Source organism: Molothrus ater, chromosome 6 (genome assembly GCF_012460135.2).
Source record: "Molothrus ater isolate BHLD 08-10-18 breed brown headed cowbird chromosome 6, BPBGC_Mater_1.1, whole genome shotgun sequence".
Lineage (NCBI taxonomy): Eukaryota > Metazoa > Chordata > Aves > Passeriformes > Icteridae > Molothrus > Molothrus ater.
The window spans coordinates 12,951,395-12,965,435 of record NC_050483.2 but is presented as its reverse complement, the minus strand read 5'-3'; positions in this window follow the sequence as shown (position 1 = coordinate 12,965,435).

Below are 14,041 nucleotides of genomic sequence, written 5' to 3'. Positions count from 1 at the left end.
TATGTATATGGTTGCTCTTCAAATGGAATGAAGTTATTCATCCTAACAGAAATTAATTTTCAACTTTCCTGGCATTGAAATCTAAGCTTTGTCTGGAAACAAACCTTTATTGAGCAGTACTTTACAGCTAAGGAGCAGAAATCAACCTCTGTGGCTTTCAGTAAACTAGAACACATTTAACTGTGTGCCCTAAGAGAGACTCTCATCCTAAAATCTGGCTCCAAGGAAGGAAATACACCTTTTGTGCAATCTGCTGAAGCCAAAGTATTGATCTTAGGACTGAGTTACCCATATGGATGCTGTTCAACACTGTTCTAGTGCTACCATAGATGCGAACACAAATATGCACTCTGCTAAAAAAAAAAAAAGAAAATCTTATGCATCCCTGCTCTTTCAAGTGTCTTTGTGTGAGACACTTTTTTTGGATGTAACAATAAATTCTATGAATGGGAGCTGTGAGTCTGCATGCATGTGTTAGTTTCACATAGTACTGAACACAAATATCTGTTCCAGAGCCCTTCTGGGAACAGTTTTATTAAACAAAAAGAATAACTCATTTTGTGGAAGGAAAAACATTGTCTACTGTCAATGTTATTACAAATAAAGCTTGAATTGTTTTTTTTCAGTTTTTATTTCAGTTTATTGCATTTCCTTCAGTTAGTGGCATTCTGGTGAACGTGATGAAAATCTTGCCTCCTGCAAGAGTACGTGTGTGAACCATAACCGAAATCCAGTTTTGTCAAAGTTTTTGGAAGTGTGAATGTTCATAGAACATTCAGAATAGTTTGGCACAATCTCCAGTGTGAACACACATGAAAATACTAGTTAATACTATCAAAATGTGACATTTTGTTGTTTCTGTTTTCATTTATAGATCCTGCCTGTTCTGCAGCTGTTCCTTGTTATACAAGCTGACTAAAAACTGAAGAATAAACATGAGGAAGAAAAGAATAATAGTACTATCTTAACCTGTTCTTTTGATTTTCCAAGTTCACATATCAGCCCTTTGCACAAAATGTATGTCTGTCTAGTACAAATCCCATCCAAGAGCACTTCCAGGTAACATTATTCTAATTAATAGACCCAGCAGACTGATGTTCCCCACAGAAGTAAAAAATCACCAAATGCTGTTATTCATGACTGGTCTGATTTTTCTTTGTTAAAAGCAAACCAAAAACTCACATCTGAATATTTTCAAATCTACAAATACAGTTTTGCTGGAAGTAGGGAAAGGGGAGAAGACTAATTGGTATGGACCAAAGGTGCTTGGTGGATAAAAAGTTTCTAATGAGAAGTTATTACATGCCAGCTTCTCTTGTTAAGTTTTTTGCATGGAATTTTTAAAGGGCAGAACTTCCCACCTGTCTTATGCCGTGCTACAAAACACCATAACTCTAGATGGGAGGTAGGGGGTTTGTCCACAATGCTCTTAGCTGAGCTGTACAAGTATTAGTCCTTATTAGATGAAAAATATAAGAAATGTTACCCAAAAAGTGTCAGTGTTTCTTATGACCCTCAATAGTGCATTGCCACCAATTCCTGAGCTAATGCCTCCATGCCTCCTGGATGGGAAGCATCCTGTTCTTCACATCCACCTGCTCAACACCCACACTACACAGAGAAATTATTGCATCCTTTCAAGCAAACCATTAGAAAATTTTGCACGGGAGCAGTGTGGGAGGGATGAGATTGAGGAGGCATCTTGAATTGTTCAGCACAATCTGAAATGTGCAAGTCTGTGGTCCTCAGGACAATACCTGCTCCAGTATTCTAAATGGCTAGATGGGGAATGATTTATTTTTATTTCATTAAATTTGGGTCCTCTTGGACTCATGGCTTATGAAATATTGAGCAAAATGGCTGTACCTTCACAGCTACCACATGAGCCTGGAGTGGGGCTCTCCAAGTGAACTGTTTCTAAAATGACACAGTTTTGGTTCTTAGTAAATCTGCTTCAAAACCACTCTCAATGACAACCAAAGAGCGCTCAAATCAAGCTGAAACTGATCGTAGCTTGTGGTTCTGAGATGTCCATTGCAATTCCAAGTACTGGATTGTTTGGTGGGTTTTTTTCAGGCAGGGAGTGCCATGGTGAGTGGTGTTTGAAAAGGCAATCCAGGGAGTGTTTCATGGTGCTGTCTGTCTCAGTCTGTATGAGGCAGAATTGATTTCTTACATTGGGCAAAATGTCTTGCTATGGAGAGAGACACTGAAACTTTAGAATTCCTTTTTCTCCTGTTTTTGGAAATATAACATCAAGCTGTGGACTCCAAAACTGTTGGATTGGTGGGGTGTGAAGTCTTTTCATTCTGGAAAAAAAATAGGAATGGCTAATAACACTTGCTAATGGCTAATAATAAAAAAATTAGGCATGGCTAATAACTGGGTGAGAGGGACCATAATTTTATACAGTGTACATATAATAAGAGACTGTTCCTGCTCAGATGCAGTAGAATAAGCAGAGAGTAATACAAAGTAGGAAAATTTTGAGTTATTAGTCCAAATTTTAGGAGAAGAAATCTCTCAACAGATGACATGTGTGTCAGAGCTGGGAACCAGAGCCAACAGCCTGCATCAATCACAGGGTCAATTGTTCTGATTTTAAGAGAAGGAATTGTTTGGGCAGCCTTCGAGAGCTTCACATAAGTATCAGATTGTAATTCCAGCTTTAAATTTCTTACTTAAACCAAACCCCAAGTCCAACCCCCCTGAGGGTCTCTCAGCACTGCTAATGCACCCGTCAGTGCACATTCCAAGCAGCATGTGTATCCAGCAGACAATAGGGATTGTTGTGGTGGCAGGCAAAATATGCAGTGGGTTGCAGTAGCAGGGATCATATCCCATATATTTTTAATATGATGTATGGCTCATGTTTCAAAAACTGATTATAACTAAAATTAGGGTACAAAATATTTGACTTTGATTAATATTTGCATCCAATCTAATGCCTTCATTTGTTCTGTAGCTGCATTTGAAACAATCCTATGTACAAAATGTTATGTCAGCTGAAGCTTAGCAACTGTTATTTATCTCTTATAGTCTTGCTGGAAACTTCTCAGCAGTTTACAATATTTAGTTAGGATATTTGAAGAGACCTAAAGGATTATTATAAAGAAGCAAAGTAGGTTTGGCAAGGAGCCTTTCTTTTGTCTCTGAAACCTTCTGCAGTAAATTTAGAACAGAAGAGCAGTTCTCTGGAGTAAAAATATATGTATTGCTGGCTACAAGTGTATGTTTGCTGCTTCACAATTTTAGAATTAGATGATGGACTTATTTAGTAGACATTGGAGAGTAAAAAGTAAAACCTCTAATTTAAAACATTCCACATTACCACATTCCAAGAAAAACATGGACCGGTGAACAAAACCAGCAGTATTGTAATAAGAAAACAACTAGGTGCATTTTTTCCAAAACCTAAACCCAGAAATCTAAATGTATGAGTTACTGGCTAAAAAATCCCATTTTCATGTCTCAGTTTCTTCATGAACTGAAAAAAAAAACTGACTCAGACTTCAGAAAATTAAAAAATAAGATCTAAGACTCCAGGTCAAGGTTTAGAGCACAGTTCTGATATTATAAAAATATTTTTTGAACCTTAATGTTGCAATTTTTTTTAATTTAAAAATATGTGGGTTTTTTTTCTTTATAAGTGATTTAACATTAAAGCATTTTTTTAATGTAAAGCTAGGAACCTTTTGGTAATTTTAAAAAATAATTTTAATCCGTGACTGTTTGTTTAGATGCTCATCATTAGCTTTAAGCACAGCACAACTTAATTTCAGTTTTACTGAATCATAACTGCAATAATGCATGGAAGTGAGACTGGAAGATTGTGGGAAGATCAAAGAGAGAGCCAGATTCTTGAATCCCTGCTCTTATAAAGAGTGCTAAAGCTGCTTTGCTTTCACTTTCTTAAGGGATTTGCAGAACAAGAGGATCTGTACCTGTGCAAGAGGCACAGATGAGAGGAAGACAGGTACAGATCCTGGTACACAACTGCAGTGATACTCATTTATATTAAAGGAAGGCCCTGAATATCAATAAAAAAACCATTGTGAGGAAGGCAGGGCATGTATATACAAGACATTGGAAATCTGAGGTACATCACTGTGCTGCTTGGTGTAGCTCACCCTCTCTTGAATATTTAAGAAAATACTTGTGATCAGAGAGAAGATGGATCAATAGCTGTGTGAATGACATGGATAGAAGAAAGGATGTAGCACTGAGAGGTGCTTTGGAATCAACAAGGCTCTACACTACTGCTGTGATTTTGGCAGGAGAATATTCCTTTCTAAACTCATAAGGACTTTCCTCCTGTAGTAGTCCATGTCTCTAGATAAGCAACAGCTGCTTTCTATCAAGCAATTTCTCTTATGCCTAATTCTTCTTGCTTTATCCACCTGGAAGGAACAGAAGGGGATTGGACCGCTACCCACTTGTTGATACATTGGTATGTGCTGATCTCTAACATGTTACAGTCAGTCACTTCCCTGCAGCAGCTTTCAGGGATCCCTGTTCCAGATTTCACATTTTGTTATATTCCTATGCCCCAGAATATCTCATGAGGGCAAAATATTATTTTAAAATAATATTTCATTCTTGAAAGGGTGATGGGGCAAAGGGTCCTGGATCCAGGCTTGCTCAGCTGTTTGAGTTCTTGCTGTTTATGGATAGATCAATATTAATCAGAAGGACACTGCATGTAAAATATAATCATCTTTGTGATTACATCCTTTATCTCCCTCTTGAAAATCTAGGCAAAAGGCAGCCTCTTAACTATGCTCAGTGTTTTGTACAACTCCATGACAGACCAGAAAAAAACACCAAAATGTGGTGTGTCAAATGCAGCTCCCTTGGGAGGGTCAGTGTGACTGTTCCATTATGTGCCCTGACCTTCAGTGCCTGAAGGACAAGGAGTTTTGTTCTTGGATCTGTTTCTCCCAACCTCTGCCTTCCCATTTTGGCACGTGTTATAAATACAAGTGCCATAAATAGCTGTTTAAATAACCAGCCTGTATTGTTTTATTGCACTTGCTGTGATGTGCAGGGAAAAGATAGATCTTTGATACATGATTAGAAGTGCATGAATTTAACTATAGCCCTTCAAGGTAAGAAATACGGTTTGATGAATAATATCTTCCTATTTAAAAATATGGAATCCAATTTCAAGTTAACCATAGATTTTTTATGTAATAATAGGATGGAACACTTAACAGTTACGAGTTCACCTGATAAAACAGTGGTATGAGGTTAAGCTGATGTTCCTAAACTGCTTGGGAATGCACACAGCAGGTTGCCACTATTCAAAGTAGTCCTGACTGAAAAACCTCCACCCCAACATCTACAGGGGCACATTGCTTATGGTGCCATAGTGGCAGCACTGTGAGCTTTTCCGTGTTGGAGCTTACTTTTGGGAATGTGTAGCATTAGTTCAGCAAGCAGTGGACCATAAGAAAACTAGGTCACAGCTACTGGGGTGGATAAGAGGGATACTTCTTGGAGTCCAAGTTTCTAAGCTGGGTGTCTGAAGTCTTGAGGGTTTTAAACAAGTTTGTATCCAAAGAAATTCCATGTATGACCTGGGGTTAATACCACTGCAGAGCCCCAGACTGGCATGCAAAACCAGTGTCAATTCATGCTTACAAGTTAACTGAATTATTGCCTGTATTCAAAGTTTTCTCTTCTAGCCTTTAGCCTCTTCTCATTTTTTTTTCTCTTCTGTTTTCACCTCAGTTTATGTGTGCTGCATTTTCCTCCCTTTCTCCTTTTCCTTTCACTGGCCTTAGGTAGGAGATGGAACAGGTTATGTTGTTTGGGTTTGGACCAATATTTTTAATATCTGATGTTCAGTTCTTTTAAATTAGGCAAAACTTGTTGCAACCAAGAAGTGGAAGCATCTTTAATTCAGCTGACACAAAGGTTAGTGTTATAAGGACTGCATCTGTGGTTGATATGCTGCTAAGTGATGCAATTATTCCACATTGCTAGGAAAACTGGAGTGCAAAGCACACCCACCATAAGGCTTAAGGCACTGTGCAGTATGAAAACATTTTGAAATATTTACTACAAAAAAGTCTAACATCTAAAGAGAAAAAGAAATTCAATCCATGGAGTCCAAATGAGATGAAAGTCTACCTAAGAAAATTGTAAAAAAATGTAGTAAGTCTGAAGCCTTTGTAGTAAGTCTGAAGAAAGTATCATGCTTGTTGCATTACAATTGAATAAAATAGGAAGCTGGGTTATTGTCTGAGTGATGAAGCCTTTGTGAGATATTGAATTTCACTGCAGATTATTCCTGTGTTTTCTCTCACATAACTGTACTATGATTTTATGAGTTGCAAGCAAAATGTGCACCTCAAGTCATGCACTTTTAAAAAAACCAGCAATATAATCTATTTAGAGAAGGCCTGAAGCATTTTCAGAACAAGTACATCATTTTTAAAGTTTTTCCATGGGGAATTACTTATAAAAATATGTATCTTTTGGGATTTGAACCAGGATATTTGTTAATTATTGCTGACATGCCCCCCATAACACCATAAGCTCCCTCAAAGGGCAGGAAAAGAGATTCGGTCTCCCTTAATCACCAAGTATAAACCAAATAAATTTAGCAGCTACCTCTTGCTACCGAGGCAACAAACTGATACATTCAGAGTTCCCTAATGACTTAAATGTATAAAAACTAACAGGAATAAATAGTGCTGCATGTTGTCAGGTTGAAACCTCAACTGTTTTTTTTTTTAGGGCACTTTCCAGAGCTACCCACTGGCTCAGAGAGCTGCAAGTAGGGTGAAACCAAAGGTTGTCTAATCAGTCAGAGGGATCACTTGTGTCACAGAGGTTGCTAAATTGACTTGCAGGTGTAGTGAATGAGGCCTTCAAGGAATCAGCAGAGGGGACAAGTCCTGAATGTATTTAATATCTAGAATAGCATTTTGAAAACATGAGTTATCTTGCTATTTTGGGAATTTTAAAAATAAAGACTAAAACCCAAGGATTTCCACAAAGAATTGGTGTAGAGTATCCATAAAGTCATCTTCAATTTTGTACAACTCCCCTGAACATCCAACCTCTGTTAAGTCAAATATAACATGCAATTTTGGTCTATGTGACTATTTTGCTTCTGTTCATCCTCATCATTGATTTGAGTTCTTCAGGTAGGAAAAACCCCATACTTAAAAGAAGTTTTTCTAGCATGGTTCCATATTTTTATAGACTGATAGTATGACAGCTTTGTAGAGTCCCAGGCGGCACTGAGGTTACATTGCACTATTTGCTTTATAAATTTTTTAAAGAGACAAAGCCACTCCAGGTTGTCCCTTGCTATTAAAACTGTATTTGGCTATGAGAGGGAAGAAACATAACCATGTGCTTTACATGTAATATATCAAAGCCATCCATCAACACCAGTTCACTTGAATCTTGTCTGAGTTTGAAGTCCTGTGTTTTGCAGCAAAGGCCTTGAAACCAGATGAGTTTTATGACAAATGTTTCTCACAATGTTAGATGCAATCCTTGTGTATTTGTTTATACTTTTATCCTGGAGAACATTTAGATTCTTATGGGAATGGGAACTCATTTCCAACTGACTTTAAATAAAGTTATGAGCCCTGAGTCTGCATAGGGTTCAATGACCCTTGCACACAGGGTTTTAGTACAGAAGGAGACACTTAAAATCACTGTCAAATTACACACAGGCCTTCACACTTGCACATACTAGAAGAAAAATTTGTTTTGTGCTTTTACTTTTCTGTTGTTATTTTTTCTGACAATTTAAAGTAATAAAAAACTGATGTCCTTTATCTATACAGGAACATGTAAAATAATTATAATCCCTGTGGTGATATTCATCAAAGATTATTTAATCCAGTGATTTCCTTTAAAGAATATGCTTTTAAAGTTTAAATTTTCAATGCTTCAGCAAAGAGATGAAGGATGCTGAATGAGAGCTGCAATCTCTAATGTTTGCAGCTCAAATTTACCAATCTGTTCTATTGTTATAAGTACAGACTCAGACACCATAACCTTCCCCTGTATTCATCTGATTCTTCTACTTTTGCTTTACCAGTCTTTAGAAGTTGTCTATACAGTTGACTTTTGCTCAGGTACGTTTTAATGTTCTTTGGAACAGATTTGAAAGACATTTAATGCTTTATCCACAGGAAAAATTGAATTAATTTACTGTTTCTGCTTCAAAACTCCTCTAAACCCCTGTTCAGTCATCTGCTCACCCTGGAGCCAAATGAGGTACACAGCTACTGGATTGTTGCCCAATAAAGTTCCTAAACAAGTATTGTTAAAAATGTGTTAAGTAAGATTGCACAATAGGTTGATTCCATGTCTGGGGCTTAAATTTTGGAAATTTGACTTCTAGGTTTCTAATACAATCAGAGTGTCTATTGTTTAACATATAAATATATCATATATCTGAAGGAACAATAAAGGCAAACCAAAATAGTATTTTAAAGTTCTTTTCTAAAAAAAGACAAGCCTTCTCAACACTGAAAAACACAACCTTTCCTTCCTTTCTTGGTCTGAATTAAAGAAGAAACAACTTGCAGCTGCAAAAAACCTCCAAGATTTTTGTGCCTTATAAAAAGATTACATAAAAATCTTTTTACTCAAGGTTTTTAAGAACTTTTAAAATTTTCCCAAAATATTGTCATCACATACATCCCTGATGGCAAAAGCCTACACTGTCACCAGAGTAATTTGAGTCATCATCCACAAAAACAATGCAGCAAGAGAAATAAACCATTCTTGCAGAGAACACATGTCTAATATGGCACTCAAAAATCCTTGAAGTAAAAAAAAAAAAGTTACTATTTAAGGTCTTATTTGAAATGTAAGCCATCCAGTTTAACAAACTTAAATGCTTACTTTTTCTGGAGTCTCCCTGCAGGATCTACAGAGCAACCTAAGTTTATCTACTAATTTTGGATATTCACTTTCCTAAAAATTTATTTTCATACTTGATACTTTTATTTCATAAACTCTTTGTTCTCTCAAGTTATATCTCACTTTCATTTAAGTACATATATTTTTTGACTGAACAACCCTTTTGCCTGATGTCACCAAACAAACCAAGCTCTCTCGAAGGGGGAAGGTTGTCTCCATTCTGAGAATTGCAGGCAGCAGTCTTAGTCAGGAATTCCCATTTCTTTAAGGGTTTTTTATACTTTTTGATTTTTTCCATTTTTTTTTTTAAGAAAACCCTATGTAAATGCACTTCAGTAAACAAATAATCTTACAATCCCCCAAAAATCCCAGGGTTTATGCTACTGTTTCATATCACACGAGGGTGTTAGGCCCTCTGCCAATGTTAATCCATTCCATATTAGAAACCTAAAACCTCTCAGATGTATTAGGCAGCCTACCAACACAGCCGTTCTGTGCTGGAATTTGGCTAAATTCCTGATAGACGTCCCTTTGCACTTCTTCAACAAGGAGAAGGCTGGGGTTCCTAAGAGCTTGTCATTGGTGGCTGCTGAGATTTTTGGTTGCAGTGGAGTTTCACTGAAGCTGTTACTGGAGCCATGGGCTTTGCCATCCAAACTGCAGTGGTCACTACCGAAAAACTCAAGGTTTCATGCCACAGAGTCAGAACATGCTATATTTGCCAGCATATACCACAGTTATTTCCTTTCCTACGCCTGTGGAAATAGACACAAATGATAATTGTTAGCAAATGTCGTGTGCTGTACTGTTTGCAGAGAGGCTTACATAATTAATGAGCAGCCCAGAGATGCTGGTGTTCACTGAATTATTGTTAGTTTGAAACACCTCAGCACCTGTTTGCTTTTTTTATCAATCTATCTTTATGAAGCTTTGAAAATGATGTCACAATGCCACCAACATACAGAGAGCAGCAGTGATTTTTGTTTTCTGGACTTCACAGACTCCAGGGGAAAAGTAGTGACTACTGATTTATTCAGATGAAGCAAACATTCCATTTTAAAATATAAATGGGTGTTAACAAATGTTAGCCAGCCTCTAGCTGATATCCCTGTTTAACATAGTCCTGCTATAAATTTTGTCATGATATCATGGCCCTAAATTGTGAGGACACTAAAAGAATCCATTCCAAGGGCTAGATGCAATTTCAAGGCTTTTATTTCTCTTAAATTCTCTTCATGCCAGAGGTGAATATAAGCTAACTGAATTATTTCACCCTCTACATCATCAGCCAAACAACTTGAAGAGCAGTTGCCATTTTTAGATAATTAATACTCTAAATCAATTCATGTTTATCTGGGTGTCCCTTATGCAATCTGTTTCTGTTATCCAACACAACAGCTGGGTATAATTTATTTCTGGCTTATCTGGCAGCTTACAGGCATAGAATTTAAACTTACATATTCTTCAAAAGTGTTGGAAAAGAGTTACCAGGAAAGTATCCCCTTTCAGCAGAGAGTTGTGTTTTGTCTGAGTTGTGTTGGATATTTTGCACCTTTTTTTACCCGACCTAGGGGCCTGTAAACACCTATGTATTTTGTAGGACAGGAAAATGCCATCAGATGATATTCCCAGTATTTACCCAGCTAACAGCTTCATAGGATAGAGCTGAGATTTTGGGAAAATGCATAAATGTACTTAAGAAAAGGATTTAAATGACAGAGCTGTAGACCTGTAAACACTGTCAGGTGCTGCTCTGCTTAAAGGAATTTAAGATGGGGCTGAGGAGTGGCAAATGGGGAGCTGCTGGGGAATGGGTGTCAGAGTCTGCCTAAGACCTTCTGCAAATCTGGTCTGAAGATGTTGTGCTATAAGTGGAAGCACAACAAAGCTCTTTGACAGCCTTGACAGCACCACTTGAGGAGGGGTGTGACAGGAGTGGTGACAAGGAGTGCTTTACATTTGTGGTCACACACCTTATCCCACGTGAGCGTGCTCCAAGTTCTGTACATCTTACCAGTGACCAATGGCATGGATCCATCTGCATGGTGCTTTTAACAGCTTTAAAACACATGGAATTCAATATCTTCTTCTGGCTGGCCATCCGTGTCTGACAGGACGTGCAGGGCTGCTGGCCAGAAATCCTGATTGACTTTTGGTGTCTTGAGGGCCAAGGCTCAAAGGAAGACTGGCCCAAAATTTCTAATCAGCAATGAAAAAAATAAAGATCTATCTCATTCAAGTGAAAAGGTAATTTGAAAGAGATACTATGTATTTATGAATAGTATTAAACAAATATACCAAAATATTAGTAAAGCTCATTTTTCAAAAGAAATTTATGTGCATGGAATGAAAAATGTTTGTATTTAAAAGCTGCTGTAGTAGATTTTTATTTTGTAAAACACATTTCTTAAGAAAAAGAACATGCCATATAAACACAAACATATACACACACACACATCTGCACACACATACTTCCCAAACCCATGAGATGTCTGTTTGAAAGATGTCAGTTCTTTCAGTGACTTAAAGTTTCTTCAAGGCAGAAAACTATGGAAGATACAGTATAGCTGAACATCTGTCTTGTCATGTAGGCAGATATTAGGATTAAATTAACTAGAAATGAATAGAATGATATATGACAGGGTGCAGATGTCCCAGCCACAGTGTGATAATTTCATTGCAGAACTATGTAATGAATTCCATACATTACAGAAACACAAATATACCACTTTAGGTAATTGTGATGAAAAGGTATAATATGGAATGGATAAACAGATGGTGTACCCAAAGGCATTTTTCATTTACTGTTGCTCTCTAGTCATTTTGAAATTACTTTATTTGGTTTACTGTACATCTATTATTACATCCTTTTTCTTCTTTTTAATTTTTTTTATCCTCTTAGCTCTCCTGAATCTGGATTCCATGAGGACCTTTAAGGGCCATTTTGCATGTCTGCTTCTGATAGATTGGTTAGCTCCTATTTTCTTTAGTAAACTGTACATAACTGGGCTACATCTGAAGCCAACATTTCGGTGACTTCCGCACAAATTGGAATGATCCTGGTAGCCTTTTGCCTTTAAATATTTTCTAAATTGGCACATGCTGCATCTGTGCTACTTGAATTAGTAGTACCGTTCATATTTTATCACAGATTATTGGCAAATTTTCCTTTATTACCTGGAAATGGGTACTTTGCATAGCATGAGAGAATCAGTTGAGGCTTACCCATTTCCAACTGGTATATTAAAATGTGATTACATGAAGATATACTTTAAGATATGATTATTTGACCATCCCAAAAAATAAACCTCCTCTTTTATACCTGTCAACAGGTGTTTTTAAGTGCTACAAATAGATAAATCTGCAACATGGCTTTCAATCACTGGCCTCCTTTGGAGAATATATCCAGCTCTTGAGTATTTTGATGTCGTTAGGTGAACTTTAGGGAGATCAGTACCTAAGGTGCTCCATGTAGAAACTTAAAATCTATTCACTGCATCCATATTTGCCTGTGCTTAGAGGCTGGACTGAGGTCCATTTGAAAATACAAAATTTTAGTTCTGCTGTTAACTGCAGATTAATTAGCTAATGGCTCATCAACCCAAAAAGTAATATAAAAATATTTTCAAATGCAGTAGAGATCAGGAAAAATCCCATCTGCAATAAATTATTATTTATTTTTGCTTTTATCATCTTGATTCATATTCCAGTATCACAGCAATAGTATCTGAAGCATTGGTGTTCACTTGCAATAAAGAGATTCTGAGGTTATCAAGAGCTTCAATTCCAATTCAGTATTTAATCACCTGCCAAAGATATTTATTGCTGTGTATTCTCCAATTCCATGGATGTTCCCTCTTAATTATTAATCATGTCTCTAATTTTAGATCTATTTTTTAAGAGAAAAATCTTTAGTAATTGAAACAAAAGAGGCAAGTGTTGTCAGCTGATTTTATTTCTATCCTAAAGCAAATCTGTGACTAAATATGGCAGCATTTTTATTGCCACCAGTACAAACACATGCAAGCACCCTACATATTTCAATCATTTCTGCAGTGGTTGGTTTTATTGCTGGGTTTAATCACTTTAATTCAATGCAGTTTATACAGTGGTTTGATGTAGGTCCAGTTCCAGTACATTAAAATGTTAACACACTGGTTACTAGAGTTTTACTTCATACCTGCTTGTTTCATTTTCAGGTTCAATGTTACTTTTTTCTGTTTCTTGAGCTTTCAAAGGAAGGGAATCTATTTAGAAGCATATGTTTTTAAATATGGAGATAGCACAGTTCATTTTCTCACGATGAAAGCATATTTTGGATAATCATTTTTTTCCAAACAGATGCCCAGTTTATCTCACTTAAATCAACTGTTTCTGACTGGACCGATTCCTGGATGAGTTAATTGGGCATGGCTAAACCCAAAATGCTGGACTAATCCAAGGAAATAGGAAGAGGTGATGACTGTGAAGATTCTCAGCTTTCAGTAAAGGTGTTTAGTTGTTTACTTATATTCTCACAACAGAAGGAATGTAACAAACTCAGCCCACTGGAAATAATTCTGGATAATCTCACTCCATTACTTTCAGTGAAATTGAGTCTGCTCACTCTACCCTTGTGAACCAACATCTCGGGGAAACAAGAAGGTAATAGCTCATTCAGGCAGTACAAAATAAGTGACAGAAGGAAAGGCAGACTGAGAGCAGTGTGTCTTTAGTTTTTAATTCATATTAGTAGCCCACCATCAATGTATTAGTTTCTCAATAGCTACACTGAGCACAGGAAATCAGTGAAATGCTGTCAGTGTTGTTGGAAACGTTGTTCATTAGTACCAGGCTGTCTTGCACACATCACAGCTGTCCATCCATGCTCACTTTTCAGACTTGGAAATTTTGATTTGGTGATTACTGATACCTTGTTTGATCCTTTCCCCTCCCACCCCTGCACCTCCCATGAAATCCTATTCTGAGAAACATATACTAAAAGAAAATCAGATTCTTGAGTGTCTTTGCTATAAAAGAAGCTTACTTTCTATTCCCAATGCTTAGTATACACTCATCTATCATTTCTGTAATAAAGTTCATAGGCAGACAGCCCATGGCATAGAAACCTGTCACCATTGTAGCACAAAGCTGAGGCAGGGGA